Source organism: Eretmochelys imbricata, chromosome 6, assembly GCF_965152235.1.
Source record: "Eretmochelys imbricata isolate rEreImb1 chromosome 6, rEreImb1.hap1, whole genome shotgun sequence".
NCBI classification, from domain to species: Eukaryota; Metazoa; Chordata; order Testudines; family Cheloniidae; genus Eretmochelys; species Eretmochelys imbricata.
Genome location: NC_135577.1, coordinates 66,828,172 through 66,852,952, shown reverse-complemented (window position 1 = coordinate 66,852,952; position 24,781 = coordinate 66,828,172). Strand labels below are relative to the sequence as shown.

The following is a 24,781-nucleotide window of genomic DNA, read 5'->3' as shown; positions in this document are numbered from 1 at the left end:
TAATAAGCGATGGTCACATAAACACCATCCTATACCATTCAACTATTTGCCAGTTGAGTTACTATAAATACCAAATAATATCTAATTACCGAAAGGAAATTTGTCAGAGGAAAAATTTCAATTTAATCCTGGTTTCAGAAATGTAGAACTTTTATCCATATTTTATTTCTTCATTTTTCAGGGTACTTTTTTTTCCTCATACAGAAGGTCTAAAAATATTTATGCAGCTACATATTATACTCATACTCCTTTTCTTTCTAGTGCAAATTTCATCAGGGCAAACTGAAAGGCACATTTTTGGGGGAGAGTATTCTGGGGAGAAAATGCTGTTTGAAGAATGATTAGTATTTTATTTGTACAGTTTATCTGTTGTAAGCTTTTCAGGGCAGGGACAGTCTTTTTGTTCTATGTCTGTACAGCACCTGGCACTATCGTGTCCAGATCCAGGACTAGGGTCCTGGGTGCCAGGGTAACACAAATAATAAATACTTTGGTTTTTGTAATTCTTTGAGAGATTGCTGCTAGGATTTTGTTGTTGTTCACGTTAATTGCATTTTTAACCAATTGTCAGAAGTACTTAAAATGTAACATGGGTACCCTTGTGCTTTTACAAACCTAAATTAAAACAACATATATAAATATATGCTGATCTACAGAGTGTGCCACTAAGCTATGCGAAGCAAGTTTGCTTCTCTGAATGATTCATATCTTCAAAATCATATCCTATATTACTTGATTAAAATGTTACCAATCTTTATATACTGGAGTATTTTTTGTCATACACCAGTAAAAAGGGTTCAATTCCTAGCTATTGAAGCCCCTGTCTTCATGGCCCATCCTGACCAATATTTGTGCTCTGTTTAGCTCAGCTAAGACAGTGATCATGACTAAGGCTGCATGTCTGTCATGGAGGTCACGGAAGTCATGGATTCCGTGACTTTCCTTAACCTTCATGATTTCTGCAGTGGCCGGTTCCCAGCCAACAGGAGCTGTGGAGCTCACACTTGTGGCAGGAGCTGCCCCTGGCCGCCCCTCCCCCTAGGAGCTGCAGGTTCATGATGGTTGGAGCCGGGTAGGGAGTCTGCCAGCCCCGCCAACCCTCCCCTCCTGCAAGCACCAGAGGGGGTCCCGGGCCGCACGCCGCCATCCACCGACCCCTCCACCCCAGTATGGGTCCCAGGCCACTGCCCACCAACCCGCCCAGCAACAGCAGGAGTTCCGGGCTGCGCACCACTGCCTGCTGACTCCCTCCTACCCCAGCACCAGCAAGTATCCCAGGCCTGCCTGCCAACTCCCCACCCAGCATCACCGGGGGTCCCGGGCCACCTCCCAGAGCACCTGTGGCCCTCTGACCCAAGTTACCAGATTGGGGCTTTAAATAGTATCAGACTGGACAGCCACATGCTAAACTTGATGCTAGATTTGAATCTAAACTATTTTAGATTTTTTTTATACATCAGAATATAAACTAAAGCTAAAAATGGGGGCAATATTACTATTTGATTAGACTGAGAAAATTAAACAGTTTAGAGAGTTACCTTTGGATTATATGCCTGGATACAAATTTTAGAAGTTTATTGTACATTTTGGTAAATTATATACAGGCCATATAATCCAAAAGCAGTCAATTAAACATTAAGTTAATATAAACAAATCAAAGAAATTCACAAAAACACTTCTAAGTTTCTGAAAGACATGGGGAAAAAATATTTTCATAAAGTGAGAAAGTTCAGACCAGAGTCATCAACTGCCCAACAGTCACATGGTCTTCAATTACACTATATTAGTGAGGACCTCTAGAAGAGTTTTAAAACAAATCTAACAGACACAGCATAATTTCAAATGGTAGTACCAATCAGCAATTTAAACAAGACAAGACAAGAAAGCTGATTGAAACTCTGGGAGGTAAGAATTTTTTGTTCAATCATCATCTGCTTGTTCACACTGGACAGGCAGGGTACAAACGGAGGTGGTTTTGCATTTGCATCAAGAATGTATGCACTTGTTCTGAGGTCCAGAACAAGGTGGGAGGCAGAGCAGTTGAGAGTCTTTGGGTAAAGGTAAAAGGGGTAAAAAATAAGGGGTCATGGTAGGGGATCTACTCTATCCCACCAAATCAGGAAGAGGAGCTGAATGAAGCATTTCTAGGACAAACAGAAATATCAAAACCATAAGACCTGGTAGTAATGGAGGACTTTATCCAGACATCTGCTGGAAAAATAATTTGGCAAAACACAAAATTTCCAATAAGCGCTTGGAATGTATTGGGGACAATTTTTTGTTCTAGAAAGTGGAGGAAGTAACCAGGGAGACAGCCATTTTAGACTTGATTCTGACCAACAGGGAGAAAAACTGGTACTGAATCTGCAGGCAGAAGGCAATTTGGGTGAAAGCGATCATGAAATGACAAAAAAAAATTTGATTCTAAGGAAGGAAAATAGAGCATCAGAATAAGGACAACTCACTTAAAAAAAAAAGCAGACTTCAACCAACTCAGCATTAGTAGGTAAGATCCCAGGCAAAGAATATCTAAGGAAAAAAGAGCTCAGGTGCGCTGGGAGTTTCTCAAGGAAACAATATTATATGTGCAATTGAAAACTATCCTGATGAGAAGGAAAGATAGGAAGAACAGTAAGAAGTGAATATGGCTCCATCAGGAGCATTTTAATGACTGTGGCAAGATGGCCGATTTTAGTCTGGTGGGTCCTGTGCTTTTCTTGGCCGGGAGCTAAGATGCCACCCTTTCCCCTGCTCTTGGCTGCCGAGGGCCCCGCTACTAGCCCGGGAAGGCGGTAGAGGAAGGAAGCAGAGGAGGGGTCTAGGTTTGCTCCTTGCTCTGAGTCCCAGCCCCTCTCAACTCCTGTGGGTTTCTTACCCTTGTCCCCCTTAGGTGGGGTTACCCTCGGTCCTTAGATACTGGGGGGAAGGGAGTCTCCCTGTCCTGCTGGGCAGGGTCTCCCTTACTCCAATTCTCAGGTCTTCCAAATCTCTCAACACACCTCCAAGCTTCAGTCCTTTTCTCCTTCTCCCCTGTCTGCCTGACGCAGGGGGTTTTATTAGGTTCCTAACAGGCCCTTAATTGAGTGAAGGTGCTCCAATTAACCTGCAGCCACCTTCCCTAGTCTACAGGGAGCCACGCCTTAATTAGCCTTCAGTTTATATATTTTCCCTTTAGCACTCTCCCACTGTTCCCTGGCCCTCCTGTATCACATGACCTAAAATTCAAAAAGGAATCTTACAAAAGGTGGAAACATGGACAAACTGCTACAGAGGAGTTCAAAAGAATAGCTCAAGCATGTAGGAACAAAATCAGAAAGGCTAAGGCACAAAATCAGAAAGGCTAAGGCACACCTAGCGAGAGACATAAAAGGCAGTAAGAATAAGTTCTTTAAATACATTAGGAGCAAGAGAAAGATGAAAGGAAGTACTTAGCAGGGAAGGAGAGCTAACAACTGATGACATCAAGAAACTGACGTGTTTAATGCCCTTTTTGCTTCAGTCTTCGTTAAAAAGGTTATTGGTGACCAGAGGCTCAACATAATTAATATTAACAACAAAGGGGAAGGAGTGCAAGCCAAAATAGGGAAAGAACAGGTTAAAGAATATTTAGATAAGTTAGATGTATTCAAGTCAGCAGGGCCTAATGAAATTCATCCTAGGGTATTTAACAAACTAGCTGAAGTGATCTTGGAACTGTTAGCAATTATCTTTGAGAACTCCTGGAGGACATGTGAGGTCCCAGAAGACTGGAAAAGGGACAACATTGCATTTATCTTTAAAAAAGGAGAATAAAGGGGACCTCAGAATTATGAATCAGTCAGCCTAACTTCAATACCAGGAAATACACTAGAACAAATTATTAAACAATCAAATTTTAAGCACCTGGAAAATAATAGGATTATAAGGAATAACCAACAAGGATTCATCAAGAACAAATCATGCCAATCAACCTAATCTCTACCTTTAATGGGGTAGTGGCCTACTGGATGGGGAGAAGCAGTAGATATGATGTATCTTGATTTCTGATACTGTCCAACATGATATTCTCATAAGCAATGTAGTCTAGATGAAACTGATAGGCCTACAAGGCCATAATCAAAGAGTAGTTATCAACAGTTTGTTGTCAAATGCAGGGGACATATCCAGTGGGGTCCCACAGCGGTCAGTGCTAGGTCTAGTACTATTCAGTATATTCATTAATGACTTGGATAATGGAGAGGTAAGTATGCTTATAAAAATCTACAGATGACCCCAAACTGGAAGGGGTTACAAGGACTTTGGAGGACAGGATTAGAATTCAAAACAACCTAGACAAATAGGAGAACTGGTCTGAATTCAACAAGATGAAATTCAACGACAACTAGTGTGAACTACTTCACTTAGGAAGGAAAAAAAATCAAAAGCACAACTACAAAATAGGGAATAACTTGATAGGTGGTAGTACTGATGAAAAGGATCTGGAAGTTATAATCAGTCATAAATCAAATACAAGTCCATTATGTGATAAAGTTTCAAACAAGGCTAATATCATCCCAGCGTTTAACAACAGGAGTGTGGTATGTAAGACATAAGAGGAAGTCGTCCCGCTTCACTCAGCACGGGTGAGGCCTTTCCCCGGTGTTCAATTCTGGACACCACACTTTGAGAAAGATGTGGACAAACAGGAAAGAGTCCAGAGAAGAGCAACAAAATGAAATCAGTATTAAAATGAAATCAGTCTGACCAACTAGTTATTTAGTTTAATCACTGAAGCAAGCGTAGTACACCCAGATTTTTTAATCCCAACTTTATTACAATATAAACAGGTTGTTCTTTTTAGATAACACGTGCCCAGCACATTTGTTTTGGTTTCTCTCCACACCTGGTCAAAATGTGTTTGCTGAATGTAAGTTTATATAACGTAAGGTTACTGCAGGTCTCCTCTTCAGCTAGAAACTCATTCATTTTCATTAACTGTACTAGGATTTCACATTACTGTGAATAATTCCAACACCCATACATACAAGTCCCAATAATACTGAATGATTAATTTTTCAAACGTTTTAAAGACTGGGTTTGGGGCCATGAAGAAAATGAAAGTTCATTATTCTTATCTAAGTTATACCGGTCCAATGCAGTATTTTTTCCTTCTGTAGTCAAGTGTTTCAACATTTTATTTTAACCAATGTATTTTCTGGATAGAATGCTACATAAATATACTTTGTTCAACTAGCATTTTTAAAATCTGGTAGAAAAATTCAAAACACCAGTCCCTGCCACCGTATCACCTCACCTCCAATAAATATTTCTATTTTTCTTTATTTGTCCTCTTCTGTGTAGAAAACTGACAAATTGATTTCCATAACTTTTGCAAATCAATAAAGCAAAAGAATTTCAAACATAACAAATTGGTAACAATGCAGTGGTAATGAACAATGACTGGAAGAACAGTTTCTTCGACAGAAGAAAGCATGACCTACAACTGTGGGGATGCACATTTTCCAGCCTCTGTAGGTGGGTGCAATGTGCTCAGCCACTGTCTCCTTGCATTCCTCCATTCACCCCTCAAACTCCTATTTCAGGGACATCCTGCAAATCCATTCAACCACCCTTTCCCTCATACCAGGAGCTCTTTGCATCACCCGTGTGTTCAGCCCGGCATACCACTGTCCCCTATTTACCTCACCCACCATGACAGAAGCTCTGTGTGGTCTCCCATTCCAGGGTTCTGTGTGACCCCATTCTTCCATCTTCCCCTTCTGGTCCCTACTTCCATGTCCACTCACCCAGATCCCCCTTCATTCCCTTGTGGGTCCCTGCTTTGCCATCCTCTCCCCCCTCCTCCCGATCACCAAGGCCACTGCCCCCTCACTCAACACCAGGTCCCTGTTTCACCTACTCACTCTGACCCATACACACACACACACCCCCCGAAGGTCCCCGCTTCCCTCTGATAAGCCTTCCCTATAAGGTTCTCTCATTTCAGTTACAGTCCAGAGCAGACAATGTTCTCATACAGCAAATTAAGTTTCCGCCCCAACGTGTAGTCAGCGGTACAGGGTAACAGAGAGATTGAAAGAGATTGCTCTACCTACATTATCTAGCAATCTAGGGCCCTAACTTTCCTGTGAATTGGGTTTTTCTGGTGTTCCAATCTGCAGCAAACTGATGTTCCAAATTTACATTACAGACCAACAGAAATGCCATCCAGTTGAGTATTAGGCCTCTCTTGGCAAAGCCAATAAGGGATACACAAAATATGTATTTAAAAAAAATATTTTCCCTGACACAGAGTTTCAAATTTCCAAATATCCCATGCTACATTCTAAGTACATTTCAAAATAGGTTTAGCATTCAGCATATTTATTTACTTCCTTGGTGGTTTTAAAATACAATGTACAGTCCTTGCACAAACAAAATTCCCATTAACTTCAGTGGGAGTTATGCACACAATTGCTACAAAATCAGGCAGGCATTCTGTTACTACTAGTTTCTATTAATATTTCAATATTTTTGCCAGTGGACTACTAACTGTATGGAAAAATCTTTGTGTTTTGATCACTACTGAAAACAAAACATTCAGACAGGAGAAAACTGACCAATAGTGGCCTTTGGATAGCAGACTGTGCTGAAACTGTGACTTCTAATTTGTAAAACACTATAAAAGCAGACAGTTCCCACAGCTATGCTCTCTAGTGATTTTCAAATATAGTATTGACCTATGCTCTGGCTATAGACTTTTACATTACCAACAGAATTACTTCTGTTTGGCTAAGGTAGTGAAACACCTCTGATCCTGTATGCCTCAGTCAAAAATCTCTTTAACCGCCTGTGAAAGAATTGCTTTAGTCTATCTAAACCACTCCCTTTACTGATATCACACACAGTCTAGGTGAGTTACAAAAATTCTTTGTCCTTAAAAGGAGCATATTTCATACATACATAAACAGAATCTTAAGAATGCTTCTCCACATGGAGTTTCCAGACCTAGGTAGACACAGAAATAACAAGGGAAGCCTAAAACAAACCTTTATAAGTAATTCTAGAATTATTTTAAGAATAGTCCCTTTCTGAAACTAACTACAAAATGCCTAATTCTCCAGAAACTATGCAATGGTTATATTTTTAAAACTGTAAAAAAAGTGAACTTAAAGTGAATTTAAACTGAAGAACTACACTGAGTTATGAGATTCTAAAGGCAGCTGTTATGAAAGCTATTAAGCTGCGGTTGACGTAATGAGTAGAGCACAAAATCTTAACACTGCTGATCTCAAAAAGGAATAAATAGCTGCTTAAAAAAACCCACACAACTTTGGTCAACAGAAGACAGCATACAAATTATACTAGCAAAAATAAAGATCCACAGATCATCTGGCCCAGTTCTAGTCTGTATTTTCATGACTTCAATAATGGAGTGGAGAGTATGCTTGTAAAATTCACAGATGACATCAAGCTGGGAGGGGTTTCAAGTACTTTGGAGGACAAGATTAGAATTCAAAACAACCTAGACAAATAGAATTAGGATGAATTCAACAAAATGAAATTAAATAAAGACAAATGCAAAGTACTCCACTTTGGAAGGAAATATCAAATGCACAGCTAGCAAAATGGGATATAACTGGCCAGGTGGCAATATTCCTGAAAAGGATCTGGGGGTTACTGTCAAGCACAAATTGAATATGAGTCAACAATGTGATGCAGTTGTGAAAAAGGCTTTTATTCTGGGGTGTATTAACAGGAGTGTCATATGTAAGACATGGGAGGTAACTGTCCTGCTCTACTCTGCACTGGTGAGGCCTCAGCTGGAGTAAGGCATCCAATTTTGGGTGCCACATTTTAGAAAAATGTGGACAAACTGCAAAGAATCTGAAAGAGAGCAACAAAACTGATCAAAGGTTGAGAAAACCTGACCTATGAAGACAGGTTAAAAAACTGGACATGTTTAGTCTTGAGAAGAGAAGACTGAAGGAGGCCCGATAACTCTCTTCGAACATGTTAAGTGCTGTTACAAAGGAGATCAATTTTTTTCTGTGTGCAATGAAAGTAGGACAGGAAGTAATGGGCTTAATATGCAGAAAGGGAGATTTAGGGGACAAGACTTGACCTCATGAGGTCCCTTCCACCCCTACATTTATATTATTCTATTCCAGAAGTAAGCTACACAAAATAACAGGAGTGTACTGATAATAGCCTCTTCTTTAGCATGCTATGTGTTCAAGCTACACACACTGAAAATCAGTCCTCACATTAGCTCTGTGAGACAGGTATGCTTGGTTTTTGGGTCAAGAGATCACCATAAATGGCTGAACGTGCAGCAGTAGAGAATGGAAACCAAGTAATTATAGCCAGATCTAGACTTGCATACAAAGATTTTGTTTTGATGATAGTACTGGACAGAAACGAGAACTAACACTCAAAGATAAAAGGATATTTATCCAGCTGCACCTCAAAAAATTCATGCACTACATCCCCTTTGAGAATAATTTAAAGGAAATCATTTGAGTGTTCTTTAAATCAGAGTGCCAAGGGGAAAAAAATTTTAAGGACAGGACTGACATTATTTTACTTTTGAGGCCTTTAAAAAGAAGTATTAGGAGTCCTGAACAGAGAGTTTAATTTGAGGGGAAACAAAAAGCTATTGTCCTTATTAAAATGAAGTAGTTTAAACATACTCTTTGCTTTATACTTTACATCTGTTCTCAATTAAAAATCCAGCTGCATGAAATAATATTTCTTCTTTTAAAATTAAATTAATTGTGCATACAGCACAGAAAACTTTTTAAAAATACAACTGATTCAGAAAGTCACTAAGTATTTTTAAATGTCGTCTGTGGCCACACAAAGACTCCCCAAGAACCAACAAAAATGAAGGCTCTATAATGGAAAAGCTTTTTGTTAAAGACATGGATTTTTATTTAAATGTTCTTTTGAATTCCATTCAGACCCAAGAACAAGGGGTCATTTTGTACACCAAAAAAGGAAAACCATCTTTACTTAAAGTTTGGCACACATACTGTGTATATCTAAATTCATGAGGCTTCATAAATCTAGCCCAAAAAGCGTTTAGGCTTCCAATTCTTAAGTAACATAAACAAGCATAATAGCACAGCTCCCTGTGGATAATTCAGCTATTTTTGAGAAAATCTTAAATACAAGAAAAGCTTTTTGACTTTTGATAACCATGTTTATTAAGGATTCATTTTCCAAAACATCAACTTTATCAATAATAATAATAATAAAAAAAAAAACACAATCCAAAAGCCACACTGTGAAACAAGGTAACAACTCCTAACTAGCTGGTTTTCTCATTAGGTTTATTGTAGATGCCTCCAACACATTTTGAGTTAAAAGCTAAACAAGATTTGATGGCTCAAAGGGTTAAAATTTTAAAGATCAGGCAAACAGAGTTTATCTGTGGCTAATAGTTTAGCACAGTCTCATATCAATAGCTGAGATTTGCTATTAATGCTTATCAGATGCTATGAAAAGATTTTGAAGTACAGATTCACTTGAGTTTTTGAATCTTGAGAATCTGGTGACAAAGATTAACGAATTAAACTATTAACAACATAACCATAAAATATAAAAGTTACGAGGAGATCTTGAAACTTTCAGCCTCAAACACAACAAACAGATTGACAGAACAATTAACAGAACAGGTAAAAACCACAGTCCTTGGTACAGAGCACATGCATTAATACAAAAGGCCTAGTGCTTTGAGGCGTTTTAAAGTGTTCCGAGCATAGTCTTTCTGCATGTAACAATTTACTTTAACAGGAGAATCAGATGGTTTACAGCGGTACAACATGAAGAGACCAAATACTCCAATGCAAACTCATCTGCAGATAATGAATTATTACTTTACAGCACCTGCAAGTATGTTAGGCCTCAAGAAAGGTCAACAAAACAATGGGGGAGAGAATTAAGAGAACAAAAGGCCACAGTACTAAAATGATCTCAGCATAGATCTGTGCACTGGATGGCCACAACATTTGCAATTTAAAAAAGCAAATATACATATAATAAATATCTTATTAAGTAACAATGTGGTTGATTTACATTAGAAGTGGGCATTAAGGATGGATTTTAAGAGGAGTAGTCAACTGGTGAATGAGTAAGAGCCCTGTTCAACAAGAAGCACAAAAGATTCTCTCATTAGAAAGATTTTTCTGTATGGATTCCTCCACATCAATCATGAAACAGATGCTGTTCTTTAATTTGTTTACATAGACAAATCAAATCATATATTATATATATATATATACACACACACACACACAAAACTATACTTACATAATGCAACGCAAATTCTGCACTCCCAATTATGCAAAAACCCAGCGTTTTGAAGCTACACGCTGAGGAGTGGGACTTTGTCTGCTGATCACCTGTTAAATGAGACCAAGATCAAAGGTGCATGATACATATAAGGAAATACTGAACTGTCCATGGTTGTTCTGGCTTTGAGCTAAGGCCGTTGTGAACTTGTAACCATAAAAAAACAACAACCCTCCTCTGTGCAGCTTGGAGGACTGACTCCTACCAGTATCCTTGCTGGAGCTGAGGGGTGATATCTATAAGCTTAATAGCATATCTCTAGGTTCCTTCATTGTTTTTAATATGTTTTCTCTGTAATGCTTTTACCTTGAAAATAAGTGTGTTTGCTTTTAAAGAGCTGTGTGGAAACTCACAACTGTTGACAATTATGTTGTACGTACATAGCCTTCAAAGAGAAAGCAAAGCACAGATGCTGGGCCTGCTTATGCAGTCTGGGTTGCTGGGGATATCATAATGTAAGCAGGGAACTGAGCAGCCTGAAAAAATCCCAGTCAGAAGAGGGAGAGACACTAGTCTCTGCCCAAGAAAGGTGATGGCTGAGAAGCTGAGAGGGACCATGAATGGGGAATACAGGTGCAGCTGCCCTGAACTTGACAGACAGCTCTACAAGTTAGTCCCTAGCATATTTCAATGTGTCAACTTGAGTTTAAGAAAGAAAAAAGGTCTAAAAGTAGTTTACAAAACAAATGTAACTTTTGTCATCCGTGGTTTTCTCTATGATCACTGTCTAACCTATTAACTATAGTCAGTAAAGGAAAATATCTACATCTGCTGCTGGTTTGCATGCATGCATAACATTTCATAAAATAAAAACAGATTCTAAATTATTTAGATTCTAATGTTAAACCTCTACAAGCAAATTACCTAAAGTACAGTACATGTGTGGGTGTATTCCTGTTTCAGTGCATCAACAGCTTAATCAACCTTCCACATTATATCTGATTACAGTTCATTATATAAAATCATGCTTAACCCTTTTTGAAAAAGATAGGAATCATATTTTGAACACACTGGTCTGATTTCCCCCCGTGTCCCTAATCATTTAGGGCTAGACCCACAAAGGAATTTAGGAGTATAACTGCCACTTTAAATCCAACATTTATATCCCCCAAACCCTTTCTTAGCTGCTGCCTAACCATATATGCAATAATAACATAAAAATAAAAATTAAATTAAATATACACCAGACCCTCGCTAGAATGTGGGATTTGGGATCCATGCGCGGTACCGCATTAACCGCGTTAAAATGAATTGCAATTAAAGTAATTAAATTTGGGATCCATGGCCATGACCATGTTATATGCGAATTTGCACTATATAGACATGCGTTCTAGCGAGGGTCCGGTGTACTATAAAAATAAAAAAGTTTGAACAGCCAACCTTAGTTTTAAGTGCCTCTGGCACCTCTGAGATGTAAATTTTATTATAATGATGACGAGAAATGCTTTAGCAATAAAAATAATAAATAGTTTTGCTAAAACTAAAAATATTGGTAACCCTTTAAGAGTTAGTCTGGTAACCCACTAGGAATCACTATACGTTGCATCTTTCTTTAAAGTTAATAAAAGTTAGATTAAAAAATTTGCTTTGGAATAGTCCAAAGAAGCTTTGATTTGGGCAAGGATCTGTCACTTAAGATTCCGCAGCAGCATTTAAAACAATGAAATTACCACTGCTTTGGTTTCTGAAAATCCTGGGTAACAGCCCCCTCCAATAAGTCCTGAAACTAGGATATACAAAATGGAGGTCACTATGCACTCAAGGGAGTTGACTGAACCCAACACAAGAAGCTGCAGCATCCTAAGTGTGACCACCATCTGGACCAGTCATGTAGAAAGGACTCTCCCTCGTCCCAGGATTAAGAAAAGAAAATGTGGTGAGATTTAATTTCAAAGATTGTACTTCCCCTTCTATTCTTTAATATAAATTACTGTAGGTTATCTTGCTGAGTCTATGCTCTCTAGGTAAAACTCAAGTAACCATCTTTTAGAGTTTAATTCCTTTATAAATTTAAGGAAATTGGCTTAAGAGATATTGAAAATAATTTTTTTAAGCAATTGCAGTTAATATTCAAAACCTGTCCTTTTTGGACCAACCTAGTCAACAGAGAAGTTACCACACTCTTAAAAATTCCTTAAAGAGAAGTGCACCTTTGGAAATGTGATAAATGTGTCAGGTATCAAAGAACTGAGAATTGCTGATCATAAGTAAATATAATAAGAAATCTTGATCATTTACATTGGTTTTGATATAACTACTGAGCCTCAATTCTAAACTCTGATCATTGCTTGCAAGACTATACTGGCCGTGTCTGTGTTTGACTGGTGAACTGCTCATTATATATTAATGTGGTTTTGGGTGAATTAATAAATTGTTAGTTGGTTAAGAAGAAGCAAGTGTTCCAGTTTGAGAGATACTTTTCAAGTTAAAAAAGTAGACCTTAAAAGAACCTAGCGTTAAACTAGTAAGGCAATGCTCCCTGGACTTAATTAAAAAGGGGTTATCCTCTTGAATTCTATTATACTTTGGCAAACCTGGGTTAGTTAGATTTCAGCTTTAAAATCTAATGTGCATCCAGGCAAATTCATAAATTGACCCCCGTTTCATGCTTACTGCTGTGGATCATACTCAGAGAAAGGTGCCTCCTGATAGGCATTTCCTATTGGCTAGCTTAGATGCCTCCCCACTCCGAATGCTGGCTTCTATAAACCCATTCTTAGGCACTAAATTTCCCTATCTATTGTATAGGTAGCCGGGGAATTTAACAATGGTCCTTACAAAAAAAAAAACCTAGGATTTTATTTTTAAATACTACGACTACTACAGCTAATTACTACAAAAACAAACTAAACTACTTTCCACAGTGGAGTGAAGCTCAACATGGACAGCTGCTAAGGCTCTGTCTCAGGCTGAGGCAGTCAAGAAGAACCCAAGGATGGTTCACCTGTGCAGTGCTATATAACTATGGTACAGTACACAAGACTAAGTAGGATTGATGAGCAGGTCAATGGAAATTGCTATGTGAAATCTCCAATCAAAGGTGCAGGGGACTCAAGCGCACCTAGAGTGGAGCACCCACAGGGACACTACTTGAAGAAGAATATTGCTTACCTGTTGCACGCATGTTGTGAAAATTAAGTAGTTGGTGTATGCAAAGCATTAGATAAGTGCTAAAGTTCACCACAAGACCAAAAACTTCCTGCTGCAGAACCAGCAGTGCAAAGTTTATTGTACAGCTCTCTTTTTCAAAGCTATTTCAAAATATGCTGGCAACTACATTCCTGAACAGAGATTAGCATATGATGGGAGTCACACATAACTCAACTTTTTGCACAAGCATAAGTGTGAAGATGAGCAAAGCATCTGTGAATGTATGTGAAAATTCTGCTTGTATGGACTTACACATTTTTTAAAAATTCTGTATTATAACAGCATTGCCATTACTTTAGTAAGCCACAGCATGCCAACTTCTTGTCCTTGAGTCAGCCCAAGAGTGTGAAAATGTTTTGCATGATGGGGAATGATGCCATTGAAAAGACAGTAACTCTGAAATCTTAAAATTCCACGTCATATAAGGAAGACCTTTAAACAAAACAAAAAAAAAACCCAAACCCCAAAACAGAAACTTCATGTTTAATCAAATTTATCCTGGAGAGCAGCAAATTCCCTTCAGGACAGATATAATATTAAAATTCCCAAGACTGTACACACATCCCAGTACAAGTAGCTGGTTTCCACTTCTGCAGCAGGAGTGGTGTACACTGTGTCAGTAAATTTTGCTAAGGCCAGGTCTACACTATAATCTTACATTGGTCAAACTATGTTGCTGAGTGGTGTGAAAAAACTACTCCCCTAAGCAACACAGCTATACCGACCTAGCCCCCGATATAAATAGCGCTATGTCCATGGAAGGGCTTCTTCTGTCATCATAGCTACTGCCTCTTGTGGAGGTGGATTAAGAACGCCAATGAGAGCAGCTCTCCAATCGGCATAGTAGCGTCTTCACTGAAGCTTTACAGTAGCACAGCTGAACCGTTGCAGATGCGCCATTGCAGTGTTTTAAGTGTAGTTGTGCCCTAACTCTCCTCTAATCTTCAAATCAGTGCTGAACAAGTGGTGTGATTGTAACAGACAGAAGTGCTAAGCCACGTCTAAACTACTCTGAACTACTAGATGGGCTGGAAAGAAGGGGAGAGAAGGGATTATGTCCCAATTCCAGTAAACCAAGAAATCAACTTGGGGGCGAGGGCGATACCATCTTTTAAGCTTTGTTTGATGAAGACAGGGACTCATGAAATCAAAGAGATGCTTCAACAGATTGTCTAAATTTTCTTCAAATCACTGTTTTCATTTAAAATAAAAGATAAATGAACTGTGCTGAAAAACTGAAGAACCATTCTAACCTCCAACTGAGAAGTGTGAAATTTCTGATACCTCCTAAACAATGAACTCGGGAAGTTAAAAAACGAGCACAGCGTTGAACTGAAATTTTTCTTCCCTAATCCCTATGAATAGAAAATCCTTGAACTACTGAAGTCTATCAACTTCCGCAATGGAGTATCGATTTTCAGAAACAGACATTTGAATCCTCCTTTTAATTCCCTTTCATGTATATCATAAGCTGTCCGTTCTTTCTAGAGCACTGCTTATCCAAACCTTAAAATAGTAAAATTTGGTTGACAGCATCTTTGAAATTTGCAGTACTTCTGTCTTCTTTTACAACTGGAAAAATACTGAGAGATTAGTCTCCCTCTACTCCAGTCCTAGCTAGAACTCAGATATGCAACATGGCACAAAATTGAGAAAAAAAAAAAAAGGATTTAAAGTTAGTTACATTAAAATTTTGAAACCCTCAAAAGTGGTTTAACCCGAGAAATGAGGAAAAGGTTTTCAGAAATATGGGTGGGAGGGATGGAGATTTGGAGCTTATTTTTTCCTGAACTTTGACACCCATGCCTACTTAATATGGTGAGATAAGGGCAACTTTCTGAAAGGATCAACATCTTTACTGACAAGAAGTCAGATCAATATTAAACAAATTCTAAAACTCAGATGTTTCATTTTTTTCTTCCATGTGTACTGTAAAGTTCTGATTTGATAAAGAAGGCAACTAAAGCACACTATCTCTTCAGAATGTAGTGAATGGTAGTGGTCAATAATGTAATATAAGCCAACATCTCACATACAAGATTCTAATTTTTACCTAAAATATCTTTTAAGACTAAGGTGGAATTGTTTTTAAATCATATCAAAGTTATAGTAAGTGATCCAATATGACCACTAGTGAGACAGTGCAGAAAAAGAATAAAAAGAATAGTGTAGAACACATTATACATCCAGTCTGCCAGGAAGAAGGCAATGCCTTTTTTTTGAGAGAGAGAGAGAGAGAGAGAGAGAGAGATACAGACAGACACCGATTATCTTAAAAGGAATAGATGCACCATACAATGATATCCCACAGGAAAAGCAGTGCTGAATCATATAGGCATTACCAGAATTGAAAGAGGAGGACCGCATTAAGTTTAAACTTAACTAAGCAGGTTCTTCAAAAGCAAAGTAACTTTAACTTCATTATTTCTCTAGTGATGTTGTCTACTGAGTCTCCTGAAGTCAGTATCTTCTATGAATTGATAAGGCTTAAAGAAAGGAGTAAAATTACTTGATCAGAGCAAAAGATCCTGCATCAGTCAATGTTTAGTCTGCTAGAAAACAGAAACAAATGCGGCAGATAAGCACAGACAGATACAGGACAATGAAACCTTTTTGTAATTATAAATGGACTGTGTTTTCAACAATGTCTACACTACGAAATTAAGTCAACTTAATGTAAGCTGACATCCAGCCACTGCAGTAATAAAGTCAGTTGTGCCTGTCCACACCACACTCATGGTGTCAGTGGGAGTGCGTCCTCACTAGCACTGCTTACATTGATGCACAGAGCAGTGCACTGTGGGTAGCTATCCCACAATGCAACTAACTGCAAGGGTTTCAGGAGCGGCTTGCAATGCCTCATGGGACCAAAACATTGTCGCAGATGGGAATCGGAACGTAGGTTTGATCTTCCATGATGCAGTGTCCTCCCTACCATGATATCAATGGCAAACAACCCGTATTGCCTCGTGCCTTCTTTCGAAAGCCTGGCTTAGCCGTGTGTATGCCATAGTGCACGAAGGACAGACTCCTTTCAGTTGTGCAGCCTTGTTATGAGCATTACCAATCACCTCACGCCTTATCCTGCAGTATTTCCAGAGATGAGACAAGAGCTGCTGCGCAGAACATTGCGATGTCATTCAAGCAGTCCTGCAACAAGCCATAGAATGAAACAATTCCCGGTTGCTGCTGGCAGTCATGCACCCATTGAACATGGTGGAGCACCATTTCAAGTCCCGGGAAACAAGCATTGTCTGATGGGATTGCATCATTATGTGAGATGACGAGCAGTGGGTGCAGAACTTTCAAATGAGGAATGCCACTTTCCAGAAACTTTGTGCAGAGCTTTCCCCAGTGCTGAAGTGCAGCAACACTAAAATGAGACTGGCTCTGACAGTGGAAAAATGAGTGGAGATAGCTCTGTGAAAGCTTGCAATGCCAGACTGCTACTGAACAGTGGGGAATCAATTCAGTGGTGGTAAATCCACTCTGGGAGCTGTGGTGATCCAAGTGTGTGGGGCCATTAATCAACTTCTGCTAAGAAAGGTAGTGACTTTGGGCAATGTGCAGGACATGGCAGATGTTTTTGCCACGATCGGGTTCCCTAACTGCGGTGGGGCGATAGATGGCATGCATATCCCTATCTTGGCACCAGACCACCTAGCCAAAGAGTATATAAACCGAAAGAGGCCATTTCATTGATATCAATGTGGAATGGTCAGGAAAGGTGCATGATGTGGACATCTTTAGGAACTCCGGTCTGTTCAGAAAGCTGCAATCAGTGACTTTCTTTCCAGATCGCAAAATAATCACAGATGATGTTGAAATGCCAATAGTGATCCTGGGAGACCCAACCTACCCCTTGCTCCCATGGCTCATGAAGCCGTATACTGGCCCCTGGACAGCAATAAGGAGCAGTTCAACAATAGGCTGAGCAAGTGCCGAATGGTGGTGGAATGTGTTTTTGGATGTTTAAAGGGTTACTGGAGCAGTTTGCTTACTAGGGCTTTGTCTACGGTAGCATTTTTGTGGGCTCACTTAATTTTTAAATGCTCACTTAATATTATTTTTGATTACAAAAATTTGCACTGTAAAAATGATAAAAGAAATAGTATTTTTCAATTCACCTCATCCAAGTACTGTAGTGCAATCTTTTTGTCGTGAAAGTGAATTTTGGAAGTTGCCAACTGCAATACATTCTGTATTGTTTGCAATGCAAAGTACCCATGAACTCTGAGCTTTCCTTTAATATGCAGAAAAGGAGTTGACATGCATTAACAGTAATGTCATCAAGTAAAAGGGGCACATGGTAACAGTGCTTTCAGTACACTTCACAGACAAGACTTCTTGTAGCAATCAGATCCTTATCTAAGCTCAATCACTTAGCACACATAAAATAATTTATCTAGAAGGAATGAGAGTGGACATATTTCCATCTAAACACCTCTTGAGAAAAACAGGAAGTAAACAAAAGCTCTGAGGTGCATACTAACTCCACATTTATTCTTATAGCATTCCATAATCTGTTCCACAGTTCAACAGTGAAGAGACATAAGTACCTATAAAAAAGATTCAGCCCCAAATTTTCCAAACTTTGTACCTAAAATCAGGCTCCTAAATAAAACCAGTCTCGTTTTCAGAGATGCTGAGCACTTCTGACAAACAAGCCACATTATCCTAGGTCTACTTTACACACAGATTTTGTAGTGTGACTTTTTTCACTGAAACAGTTATACTGGTGAAACCCCTAGTGTGGATGCAGTTATACTAATATAACAGTGTTTATACTGGTATAGTTTATTCCCCTTCCCATGAGGAAATAAACTACACTAGTACAACTACACCCATTCTACAGGGGGTTATACAACTGTACAACTTTTGTGTTTAGAGAAGTCCATAGGAGCCTAACTTTAGGAAACCTGGATTGAAAATCTTGGGCTTAAGTTTTATTCATAACACCAATCACAAGACTGAAAATAAATACTAAGTGGAAATGAATCTCATGCACTAAAAACTACGAAGGAAGGACATAGGTCCTCTAAGCAGATATTGACTGAAGCTGAGAAGAAATGACACAGGTGAAGTGCTCTATTCCTATGGTAACAAGTACTACTAGATCAATAACCTAAGTCTCCTAAAAAGAAGCACACTATTCCTGCAGCTAATAGTCAATAACCACTAGCAGAAAAGAAAATATTACAAAATGAGTGGAGAAAGCATTTGGTAGCATACAAAAGAGCATCCAATATATTCAGCTTCAGGCAGGGGGCCTGTAACCTGAGCCCCACCACGCAGGGCTGAAGCCCTTGGGCTTTGGTTTCAGCCCCGGACGGTAGGGCTTGGGCTTTGGACCCAGGCACTGGGGCTCGGACTTCAGCTTTGGCCCCCAGCAAGTCTAACGCTAGCCTTGGCGACCCCATTAAAACAGGACTGCGACCCACTTTGGGGTCCCAACCCACAGTTTGAGAACTGCTACACTAGACATTGAGATTCAAATAATTAAAGCTTTATAACTGTTAAAACCACAAACTGGCATCGCCACATGTCAAAATATACAAATTAAATATCTTTTAATCTAACTCTAAGAAATTCCCAAGATGCATTTTTTTACTTTGCTTATCAGTAAATTTTTATTATTGATGGAAATATTTTTCATCAGTTTTTATGTGCGCAGCAAAAACAACGTTTTTACTGATATTTACCAATAAAAATCTAATCCTTTCAAGCCTATGTATAATCAAGGACTCTGAAAAGAACTCCTACACTCTTGCTAACAGTAACAGTTACTCTTTTTTTTATCCTTTTCTTCAAAAATACTTCCGCACTTTAAAACAAAATAGCTATGCCTGCACAACTGTGGGACACCACAAAATGCAGAGTTCCTACAAAGCAGCTAAGAAACCCTTGATTTGGTAAAGAGACATGTAGACAAGGGTCTCATTTGCTTCTTCTGTCTATACCCACAACTGTCTTGTGATTAGAAACCATGGTGATCCTTGTCAGCAATCTAATTTACTGTATAATATCAGTAAGTAAGAATACTATTTCCAGAGAGGAATATAATGAAGAAGGCAAACAGGTTATGGCATTCAAAATAAAATTTGTGGCTTCAAGAACGAACCATCTGACTTAAAAAGAGTGCATTGCTGTTTTTCCCAACCTATCATGTCTCCACTCACTCTATCTCAAAAACTTTAATGACACAACTTGAACTTTGAGTATATTCATCTATAGACTCAAAACCTTACTACATAAATCATAGGGAAGGGAGGAGTATGACTGATGTCTCTTCATAAATAAAATACTTAAACATTACCTAACCTCAATATGCGTCTAAAGACTACTTGTTTTTAAATCAAAGAACATAGGTAACCGCTGGTCTGAAATAATCTCTCTGCTTGTACATAATTCTTTCAGAAACCAAACGGAAAGCACAAGTCACTCTGTCTAGATATATCACTACACCCTGTCTGAAAGGATTCTGCTACAGCAAAAAGTATTATGGTTAAGTATTAAGTTCTTTAAGCAGGTGAAGAAATATTCATCACTAAACAGCTGACATGATCAGCTGTCTATGGTTTCAGCCACAGAACATGTTTGACAACTGTGCTATGTAACATGTTATGCACTCCTTATCTGATGAGATCATGAGCCAAAAAGACACTAAGAATCCTACCAGTATATACGAAGTATATACCAGTATACTAAGAATCCTACCATCCTACCGATGAAGTGAGCTATAGCTCACAAAAGCTTATGCTCAAATAAATTGGTTAGTCTCTAAGGTGCCACAAAAGGGCCTTTTCTTTTTGCCTCGTGTAATTGCCCAAATTGGTGGATAACTGCGTGAAAGGAAAGTGTTCATACAATGCACTCCAATAAACCATGCAGCTTCCCAGAGAAAGAAGATAATTCACATGACATATTTCCATACTGCCTTTTACTCCTTTTCTGAAGTCTCAGAGCAGGACTTCATACGACATAGAACAAGTTGTTTCTGAAAACACAGAAATGAAATGTTTGTCTAGGTTTACAATAAAATGCAAATGATTTGACACGAATATACAAACATGAATTTCTGTCAGTGAGTTCTTAAACTATGTGAGTATGGAAGCTGTCCAATTTTAATGTGGATTTAGGTGTAAGCTAATAATGTGTCCACAAAACAAGTTGAAATAGAAAATGTGACTGGGCTGCCGTGACTGCAGCATACCATAGTTGTTTTTTGTTTTTTTTTAAAAAAAGAGACCGATCACAGTCTCGCCTGAGAAAGTTCATCAGTTTAAAAAAAGCAGCAGACGCCACTGTTTACTGTTCCCCCACTCTGGAGGGAAAAAAGTGATTTCTTACAGGAGAAAAGTGCTTATCCGTTTAACAAGCTATGTTCACCAACAGCATTCAATAACTTATAAAGTAATTTATGAATCATGCAATTCTCTAATATAACTGCCAAACCCCCTAATATAACTGCCAAACCCCCTTCTATCTTAAATAGACAAACGTTCATGTAATTTTTTTAAAAACTTTGGGCTTTGCAATTTCAAAATGAAGGACACTAATGGCAAGCAAACAGCAATATGAAATCATAAACAAACAAGAAAAACAATTTTAATACCTATGAAGCAACAGATACTTGAGGTGCCATGTTATCCGACTCTCAGGATATTTTCCTCCAACAATTGCTTTTTCTAAGTTTCATTCCTTTAGCAGGTATGGGCTCAACCCACAGGTATTTTTTGCTCCTTTTATAAAATAATTATTTATTTTGGCAAAGAACAGAAAAGACCACAGTGGTGGCTACACAAGAAGTGTAGTCTGGATTCCTTAGAGATTTTCAAAACATAAACATTTCAGTTTGAAGTAACAGAAGTCCAAACCTGTGTGACTATGTACTGTAGGAGGAGGAGGAGGAAGAAGAGTGAAAAGAATAGAGCTATCCAATCACATCCCCACATATGCCTGCCAGTGTCCACGGGCATATCAAATAGCTTGTAGGAAACAGATTCAAAGGCTTCTAACAGATCTAAAAAAACCCAGCTTGGACAACTGGTTTTCATCCATCTCCAGAAAAACAACATTGACCATGAGATTAAGTCTCTGCACCATAATCAGACCTAAAATCAGATAACAGGATGAAGGAATTCAGATCTCTAGAAATTGTCAGAGCTGTTTCACCAACATTTCTTGGTAATCTGCCCTAAAAATGGGTTATTAGACTTAGGGCAATGATTGCCAAAATTTTCTATGTCAAATGATAGTTTATTGAGCAGAGGCTTAGCAATCGCTTTAAGAGCTCTTGGGTAAAATGTTCAAAAGTGATAAGGCAATTAGGAGCCTACGTTGCATTGGCTTTCAATGACAATGACGCTCTTGAATTCCTTTTGAAAATGGGACGAAGGAAATTATTGAAAATTTTACAATTTAGCTTTTCTTTTTTCCTTCTAAAAACTTAAGACCTGAGAAATGCAGAAAGTTGACTGTTCCACAGGTGAATTTATAGAGTTAGATAGGATATGATTAAATTCTGTAACCACAAACCAAATTAACTGCCACTTAACCTTTTATACAACGGTGTAAAGATAAGGCAAATTGTATTCAGGCTGCTTTAGTAATACAGATTGTGACTAAGTGTAAATGCAAATTAACTTAAAAGTTTATCAGCATCCTAGAAAAATAAGAGTTTCAGTTTTCTTCCCAATTACCTTGAGAATGCTAGATTTTCCTATCTCCCCAGGATAAAGGGCCATAACTGGTCTCTACAGCCTTAAACTAATATATAATGACTAAGCCTTAATCCTCAATAGAAAAAAGCAAAGTAATCGCTTTTCTGAGCCTTAACACACACAGATGTGCACACACTGCATTAATAAACCAGGAATACCTTTGAGTCTTATATAACACGGTTAAAATAAAGAGTTTATATTTATTGACTTTGGTGAATTACATAGCCCTCAATGTTCTTCACTATCCTGCTGTCTGGTAAGAAGGACAACACAAAATACAGCAACGTCAGAATTTATCAAAAGCATTCTGCAATTGTCAGGAGAACTATCCTGATTGATTAAAAAAGAACGAATAGCTGTTGTGTTTTTATTCCTTATATCTGACCCAAAAGGGGAAATACATTACAATGTGGAGAGAGCACTTAAGTAATACTAGTGGAAAAAGCTATGTAAGCACAAATTATAAGAATGCCTTTTCTGATTACCTTGAATTAGAAGTGGGAATATGTGCTAGAAATGGCCTATAGAGATTTACAAACCTTTTGAGTTGGTTTAGATACTTTGCAAGAAAGGTTATCTAGACCATGTAGCAAGCCAACTTATTCAGTAGAGAAGTTGATGGATCTGTGTCAGCCGCTCTTCGTTTACTTAAGTCAATGGCAATTGTGATCTGCAGAACGAGAGCATTAATTCTAATTAGCTCACATCCCCTCACCCCAAAAAACCTATTGACCTTTTGAACACTCACATGTATCAGTCTACCTCTATATAAGGATGTTCTTTGAGGGAACAGGAGAGGGAAGAATCCATAAACTCACTTTTAAGGGTTCCCTGCCAAATATAATAGCCTTTTTGCTACATACTGGCAAGATTTACACTTGCATGTGCGCATGTGACCAAGTTGAAGGAAGGATCTGTAATTAAAAACTGAAACCTGCATTCTGTCCTGGAAGATTTTTCTTTGGGGAAAAAAATGAATTTGAATTGGACTCCACAGGCAATGAGCCAAGGAAGGTTGATCAACTTCATTGTCTCAGCACTAGACAACCTAATTTCTGTTAAATCTGTAGGGTAACATTTTCAAACGAATTTAAAACGACTTAAGGTGTCTATGGCTACGTCTACCCCACATTTCAGTGCAGACTGCGGAAATGTGAACTGAAGAGCACAAAGTGTTGCACTGTAGCTTCCCCATGTGAACGCTGCTGGCACAAAACTAGAAGGTACCCTGTTTACATTAACCTAGCCCTTGAACCAGACCACAATAACACAAACTGGGTACCTTCTAGTTTGCATCAGCAGTGTCCATGTGGGGCAGCTACAGCGCAACACTTTGATGTGCTCTTCAGTTCACACCTCCATAGTCCGTACTGAGTGCAGCAGAGACAAGCCCTACATTTCATGGATTTAGGGCAACTGATTGGATTGGCATGTAAGAGAGCAGAGGAAGGAGGATATGCAGAAAAGATTCAGGGACATTCAGGGAGCTGAGGAAGCTAAGCTGTCTCCTCATTCCCTACACACCTGCCTCCCTACACTACATCCGATGAAGTGAGCTGTAGCTCATGAAAGCTTATGCTCAAATAAATTGGTTAGTCTCTAAGGTGCCACAAGTACTCCTTTTCTTCCTACACTACTGGCCACTGTTGCCCAAAACCAGCTCAGCTCCAATGCCCAACTTCCATAGCCCCTCGTCCTTGCACCCTCCTTACTAATTCACCTCCCCATACTAGTTATGAAGAATTTTGTTTAAAGACACAAAAATATAAACATTGAAATGTCAAATGCAGAACAGAGGACAGGAAGTACAGAATACAAATTCACATGCACTCACAACAGGGCAAAGACACAGAAACAGATACTTGTCAAAAAACCCACAAACAAATGATGCCAAAAGAAAAGGAAGATTTTAATAAGTCTCTTCATGACAGGGCTGCTTTATTCACACATCTTTAAAATGTAGAACCACTAGCTGCTAACTATTAAGAGTGAAGTGGATCCCTCCCAAAACCTGCTTTGGCAGTTCGGTTTAATAGTAATCCTTTGCTAAGCTTTGACAATTACTCCCACATTCCCCCCTGAGAGACTAATAGTTAGCTAAAAATAAAATGGAGATTAGCATTTACAGTAAACTGCCTAAGCAATGCACAATTTGACAGAAGGTGAAATTAATCAACTTTGTGGTGTGCTAATGTCCAGATTTTACTTTGAAGGTCCAGATTTAAACTTAATCAATCTAGTTGAACACATTTATGTTTAAATGGATGACACAAAATGCTATTTTTGTTTTCCATTTCAACAGCTTGGTATTTTAGAATACTGTAGTATAGCTTCTCACTTAACATAGAGCAAAATGATTCTACGTAAGTATCACAGGCCTTTGTTTAGCACCTGAAAAAAACCTTACAAAAAAGTGGATTTAAGGAAAAGGCAAAAAACTTACTATAATTTCATGGCATGATGGCCAATACACATAACGTAGCTTCAGCATCTATACAATGAATTGTATGACCTGGGAAAAAAGCAGAATATGACCATTAAAAATATCAGGAAGAAAATATATAATATTGACAAATATATCAATTGACATCTTG

The 24,781-nt window shown here is 38.5% G+C and overlaps 1 protein-coding gene across 3 annotated transcripts in view; it reads right to left on the bottom strand.

Moving 5' to 3' along the window:
• The window catches only part of SIPA1L1 (signal induced proliferation associated 1 like 1), a 380,780-nt gene that overhangs the window by 145,343 nt on the left and 210,656 nt on the right, over nucleotides 1-24,781 (bottom strand). For 2 of the 3 annotated variants that reach the window (XM_077818752.1, XM_077818751.1), the window contains exons 3-5: nucleotides 24,631-24,699; nucleotides 22,727-22,857; nucleotides 10,273-10,364 (exon numbers count right to left, since the gene is read on the bottom strand). The gene's annotated coding sequence lies outside the window, so the exon portion shown is untranslated. The remainder of the gene's footprint in view (nucleotides 1-10,272; nucleotides 10,365-22,726; nucleotides 22,858-24,630; nucleotides 24,700-24,781) is intronic. The other variant, XM_077818753.1, reaches the window with a different exon arrangement.